At 41.4% G+C, this 7223-nt stretch overlaps 1 pseudogene; it reads right to left on the reverse strand.

Moving 5' to 3' along the window:
* Positions 1–6205: 6205 nt before the first annotated feature.
* LOC128591163 (small integral membrane protein 8-like) lies at positions 6206–6556 on the reverse strand (annotated as a pseudogene).
* Positions 6557–7223: the final 667 nt, after the last annotated feature.

Genomic DNA, 7223 nt, shown 5'->3' on the forward strand with positions numbered 1-7223 from the left:
CAGTTACTTGTCTAGGAGGCCTCTAGGTCAGGCGTCAGACAGGATAGTTGCCCACCAGAGCCCTGGGCCATAAACACAAGTTAAGGGCCTTGGAGGAAAGGAGAGTGACAGGAAGCTGTGGTCAAGATGGCTCAGAGAGGATTTGTGATCAGCTTTTCTTCCTTTTGCCCAAGGTGAAGGCCTTATCCACAGCTTAAAAAGTTGCTAGAAAGGAAGTTGTATTCCAGTCTTAGTTCTTCATGATCGGTGTAATTCTCTGAAGCATAACAAGCAGTGAAGTGTTTCTAATCATTCAGAGTAGCTGAACGTGGAAGGTCTGTGTGTGTGTGTGTGTGTATGTGTTTCTGAGTTGGGAGGCTGATGAGTAGAGGTAGCTGAGAAAGTGATTCTCCTTCTCAGGAAAAATGTTTGGCTATAAATGGCCAGAAGGCATACTTAACAAGACAAGGATATCCATCAGGAAATAATCATTTGCTGGAAACAGGCAGTTTTTTCATTGGGTAATTAAGATGGTGTCACTTGATAACTATTCCGGGGAGAATCACTCTTCCAGCTCAGTGTCATTAACCTGGTGTCATGGCAACAGGCTGGCCTTACATCTCCCTCCAGAGCTTTCTTTTATTAATGTGTCTCCTGCTTACAAGTTACAGCTTGCTCCTTCTGTGTGTTGCTCCAAACACAAGTGACAAGATAGAAAAAAAAAAAGAGAGGTAGATTTTATTATACAGAACAAGCCTTTGAGAAAAGCAAAAACAACTAAACCATCCAGTGGCTAACTGTAGTGAAAGGCCATTTTCTTCTTCCATACAGGTCTGTATGTTCTTGTAGTTCTTGGACCAGGAGAGTCAGCATCACCCAGGAGCTTGTTGGAAGTGCAGACTCTCCAACGCCACCCGGGAATCAGAACCCGACCTTTCATAGCAGGCCCAGGTGACACACAGTCACAGTAAGGTCCAAGAAGCACCACCAAGTGTAGACTCACCTGTAAATAGCAACACCAACACGGGGACCCTCTTCTGAAGCACACCTTTGTTCGTTAGCCTTGGTGGCTTGCTGGGATTTCAGTAGAATATGGTAAGAGACACTGTTTATCCGGCAAGGAAAAGGATTGACAATTTCGCTCACTCGGTCACCCTGAGATTCCTGTCTGTGAATCAGATGCCACGTTCCTGCAGCACCAGAGGAGGCTTTTGTTCTAGAAAGCCCACCTCAAAAATTTGCCAAACGAAAGCAAGTTTTGTCTGTTCCAGCCGGGTCTCAGGAGAATGCGATGTCTTTTATCCATCACAACAATGAATTTCTTGTCTACAGCTTGACCTAAGGATTATGAAAATGTTTTGGTGTTCTAGAACACCAAGTCTGAGGAATATGCCTTCACTCCTAGTAGAAGTATGCTTAGGGGTGAGGAGAAACTTGCCCCTTTCCCCCAAAAGTTTGCTGAATGACCAACTAACCGTTAAGGCAGATTAGTAGGAGAAATTTATTTACTGTGCACATGGGGAGAAGTCACAGAGTGATTACCCAATTTCCTGATGGAGTTCAGATATTTGTATACATGTCTTTTAGAGGAAGGGGGAAGACTGAGGACTACAGGGCAATAAATGATTGCTTAGTGAGGATGAATAGATGGAGAAAATAGATTGACTAAAATTAACACAAGAGACAGGTATTATATTTTAAATGATTTGGACCAGGTCTGCTTGCATTCTTGATCTTCATTCCTGCAATATATTGAAATAACAGGAAAGGGAAGAAAAGGCAATTCTTTTCATGTCCAGTTTTATGCAGATAGAAGGAAAGCCCCCTCCAGTGTTTCTTGACTTTGAATGGCAGTTCAAAATATTCTTTATACCAGGAAATCACATTTGGGGATAAAATTTCTTGAGTTCCTTTATTTGAAATACAATAAGCCAGGTTTCTACAATGTGATAAAATGAAAATCAAGGAAATATTTCCATTAAAAAGGAAGTAATAGCCCGGCGTAGTGGCTCACACTTGTCATCCTAGCATTCTGGGAGGCCAAAGCAGGTGGATTGCTTGAGCTCAGGAGTTCGAGACCAGCCTGAGCTGGTCCCAAAAGTGGGACCCTGTCTCTAATAAAAATAGAAAAACAGAGGCAAGACGCGCCTTGAGTCCAAGAGCTTGAGGTTGCTGTGAGCTATGATGCCACAGCACTGTACTCAGGGTGCCAGGCTGAGACTCTGTCTCAAAAAAAAAAAAGAAAGTAATAAAGCAAACCCATTGAATTATCTGGATATTATTTCCCCAAATACTTGAGAGAAAGGAGAATGGGTCAGGATGTGTTGTAATGGAAGGGGAGAGGGGGGATTATAAAACAGATAATATATAAGAGTGATTTATAATTAGGTACAAAATGAATCATTCTTATAATGAGTTAACCTTGACAAACATAAGTGAATTGTTTTCTTTATAGATAACTTAGCTATATGATCTTAGGCAAGCGTCTTAACCTCTTTCTTTCTCTGTTTCTTCATTTACAAAATTGAAACCACCCTTACAAATTGATGAAAGGGTGCAAGATGAGAACTAGAGCGATGGCCCCAAACTCTGTGAAGGAGCAGGGTTAGCTAAAATAACGGTAATTATCAGCCACTGCCTGTCATTTGCCTGATAGTAGTTAGGCACTGTGTTCTTCCAGATGGTGGTTGGGAAGATTCCTTACTTTTTCCACATAATTGGTAGTTGTAAAGCTTCTTAACTTTTCTCTAAAGATAACATCACCTTTTGGAAGCCGGAAGGCAGCTTCCAAGAGATATCTTCCAGGCCCTGCATCCCAGCGGATTGTTTGACCCGCCCAGACCAGCGCCCATATCAAGACCCATTTGACTAGAATCATGACCCCAGGAGCTGAAGCAAAACAAGAAATTGATTTCCAAACCCCCTACAATTTTTCCCCAAACTTAGCCAATTAGCAAACCTAATTACCTAATCCCTTGCCTGTCAACACTATCCTTAAAAACCCTGTCTCTCCAATTTTTGGAGAGGTGGTTTTGAGAATTCCTCCCATCTCCCCACTTAGCGCTGTGTGGTTAAACCCCACTTAGACCCCACTGTCTCTGGGTATTAGCTGTCTCTTGGGCAGTGGGCATGTGAACCTAGCGGGGAGGCAATGAAATGAGGAAAATACCATTACCTACCATTCTGGATTGCTGTAAGATTAAATTAGATAGTATATATGAACGGTTTCACAGCACTTAGTATTATTTGTTAGTAACATTTGTTAGTATCATTACATAGGGATTATTCATTTAGTTTAATTCAATTAAAAGAATGTGCTAGTGCAAAATTTGAATATCAAATCTACATACATAAGTGAAATGAGGAATTGAGCTACTTTATAAGATTATAAAAAGTAAAAAACAAAACAAAATGCAAGGGAAAGTAGCAGCAATAGATCAAGCCTCGGAGGGATTACCTAGAATTATTAATTTTGTTCACCGACATTCACTCAAGTGATAAAAGCAATCAGTTCTGTACCCTCAATGAAACCCCAAAAGTAAAAAAAAAGTGATCAGTTCTTCACAGCATCTTAATGTTGCCTTTTCAGACAGTAATTTTCAAGGGAACTATTTTATTTTACTGTTATTTCAGATGAATATGAGGGTATAGATAGTTAGGTTACTTTGTTTGCATTTGTTAGGTAGAGCCCAAGTAGTTGTAGCTGTGCCCTTCACCCTTACATTGTACCTGTTAGGTAAACCAATTCCCTTCTCTCCTCCCCTCTCCCCACAGTTTTGTCTCCTCCCTCCCTCTTTTGCCCTCCCCCCACTTGAGTTTAATTATGTTTTTCTCTTGGGTAGGGGTGTATTTGTTCATCTACTGGTTTCATATTAGTATTGAGGACACTGAATACTTGCTTTTCCATTCTTGTGATACTTTACTAAAGTAGAATGTTCTCCAACTCCATCCAGGTAAACACAAAAGATATAAAGTCCCCATCTTTTCTTATGGGGACTTATGAATAGTATTCCATGGTTTACATATACCACAATTTATTAATCCATTCATGTGTTGATGGGCACCTGGGTTGAATCTACATCTTGGCAATTGTGAATTGAGCTGCAATAAACATTCTAGTGCATATGTCCTTATGGTAAGATGATTGTTTTTTTCTTCTGTTTAGATCCTAGTAATGGGATTATGGGATCAAACGGATGGTCTACTTTTAGCTCTTTGAGGATTCTCCATACTTCTTTCCAAAGAGGTGGTATTAGTTTGTAATCCAATTGACAGGGTAAAAGTGTTCCCTTTTCTCCACACCCTCACCAGCATCTGAAGCTTTGGGACTTTGTGATGTGGGCTATTTTCACTGGGGTTAGATGATATCTCAATGTGGGTTTGATTTAGCATTTCTCTGATAATTTGCAACAATGAACACTTTTTCAAATGTTTGCTAGCCATTTATCTGTCTTCTTTGGAGAAGGTTCTGTTCATATCTCTTGCCCAGTGATAAATGAGATTGTTTGCTCTTTTTTTGATGATTAATTTGAGTTCCCTGCAGATTCTAGTAATCAACCCTTTGTCAGATTCATAACATGCAAATATCTTTTCTCATTTTGAAGCTTGTCTGTCTGCTTTAATTGTTGTGTCCTTAGCTGTGCAGAAGCTTTTTAGCTTAAGTTCCATTCATTTATTTTTGTTGTTGTTACAATTGCCAATAAAGTCTTCTTTATAAAATCTTTCCCCGGGCTAATACCATCAAGAGTTTTCCCCAAACTTTCTTCTAAACTTTTAATCATGAAATGATAAAAATTCTTTATTAGATTTAAATCTTTTATCCACCATGAATTAATTGTTGTGAGTGTTGAGAGAGGTGGGCCCAGTTTCAGTCTTTTACATGTCGTTATCTAGCTCTCCCAGCACCATTTGTTGAGTAGGGATTCCTTTCCCCGTGTATGCTTTTGTTAGGTATATTGGTGATATGATGCTGGTTTCATCTCTAGGTTTTCTATTCTGCAGGGAAACTATCTTAAAAATCTGCAAAGTGTCTGAGAAAATTGATTTTTAGAGTGAGGAGAAACAAAATTATTGATACCGAACATCAGTGAACTGCTCAAATGTATGTTGATACCTCTCATTCTGTCCTATCTTCTAACTTTTCTTTCAGAATTGATTTTTTCATTAGCTATGTCCAATATTGTCAAAGCCATTTATTCACCTTTATGTTTTAATGACTCTTTTATTCATTTTTTTAAAAAATTGACCTTTTGAATTGTCTCTCCCAATAACACTCTGCTCTTGTCTTATTACAGATGTTTCTGCAATCCTGAGCGAAGCACCACCTTGGTCTCCTGACCATTCTAAGCACATCTTATCAATGACCTGAGGGGATACATCATCCATTCACGTGTAAGGGCGGGCTTTCCATTAAAGACTTTGCTTTGAAAGAGACTTCCAATAGGCTTCATTGAGAAGAGATGAAAAGCATTTCGCTTGGGATTTGACAATAGCCGTTTGACAATAACCTTTGTTAATCATAAACGTTAAGTGTCATTTCAACAGTAGTCACAGCATCTTCACCAGAACTATGTTCCATCTCAAGAAACCATTTTCTTTGCTCATTCATAAGGAGCAACTCGTCATCCATTCAAGATTTATCATGAGATTGTAGCATCTCAGTCACAACTTCAGGCTCTGCTTCTAATTCTAGTTCTCTTGCTGTTTCCACCACATCCACAATTACTTCCTGAAGTCTTGAACCCCTCCAAACCATCCATAAGGGTTGATGTCTTCCAAATTCCTGCTAATGTTGCTGTTTTGACCTCTTCCCATGAATCACAGAGGTTCTTAATGGCACCCATAATGGTAAATCCTTCCCAGAATAATTTCAATTGCCTTTGCCCAAATCCATCAGGAGACAGAGTAGTGCAACGGCAGTGTGCTGGGCCCAAATCCATCAGGAGAATTGCTATCTATGGCAGCTGCAGCCTTACTAAATGTATTTTTTAATAGCACTTTCATTACAGAGCTTAATAATTAACAAAAATGGCTCCTATTCTTATGGCACTTTGATAAGAGGATTTAATGAAAGAAAAATACTGTGACTTTTTTGTAGAAAATTTTCTGCGGCTGCAGCTATGAAAAGACAAAATTTACTACAGCTGTCTGGGTGCTACTGCTATATTCTCTGCTCATTCACATGTTCCAGAATAGGAAACATGATACTGTGTGCTTACGAAATCTTTCATCTGAAGATTTCAGAGCCCTCAAGGAAGCTCCATGTGCGGTAACCAGCACCATTACTCCCACCAGAGGTTCTCCTCCTCGTGTGACTGTGTCCCATGAGGGACAGCTTCATCAACAGCTTCACAGAGGTCCTTCTTATTCTCTTGTGTTGCATGCAGGTGATCAATATAAGCCCCACAAAGCAAAAGGGCTGCCAGTCCAAAAGCCGTTACAGGGTTTAATGAAGAGCTCCGGATTCACAGCTCGACATAAGGTTGTCCTGCGCCCCCACTCTGAGCCCTGGGGTTTTAAAGGCTTTCTCCTTAGGTGGTTCCCTTTTAAATGTTGGAGGCTCGGGTGGTGAAGACATTTTGACCACGGAAGGCTTATTACGTTCCCGTCTCTTGAGTTTACCCGAAGGGGAGGCTCTGAGCGGCTGCAGACGGCGGGGTGACGGCCAAGGGCGGCTCGCGCTGGAAGCCGCGGGAGGGGCAGCGCCCGGGAGTCCAGCGCAGGGTGCTGAGGGCAGGAGGCTCCTCCTGTCCGCGCCTGACACCACCACGTTCCCAGCTCTGCTAGTCTAGAGAGCCGGGACACCGAGACACTAGGGGGAGGCCTGGGGCTCTGGGTGGCGTGTACAGGACTGGACGGGCGGGCCAGGAAGTGGGCTCCGCGGGCGGGAAGGGCGTGTGTAGCGTGGGGGAAGCTTGCACCGCCCGGCACCCCCTTGCGGCTGACAGTCATTGCGTCCCCTCTGCTCCACACCCCTGGGGCTCTGCCTGGCCCTAATCAATGTATTTCTTTTTTCTTTTTTTTTTTAATGGTTGGCTTTAAATTTTTTTTTTTTTTAATTTATGGTTGGGGATTCATTGAGGGTACAAGAAACCAGGTTACACCGATTTCATTTGTTAGGTAAAGACCCTCTTAACAATAGTGTATAAATGTATTTCTTAAATAATAAGATTAGAAAGTCAAAATTACTCCTTTATCCGTGGGCTGCAGATGAGGTGTCAGCAGGCATGAAAACATTAATCTCC

The sequence above is a fragment of the Nycticebus coucang genome, chromosome 1 (assembly GCF_027406575.1).
Source record: "Nycticebus coucang isolate mNycCou1 chromosome 1, mNycCou1.pri, whole genome shotgun sequence".
Taxonomy (NCBI): Eukaryota; Metazoa; Chordata; class Mammalia; order Primates; family Lorisidae; genus Nycticebus; species Nycticebus coucang.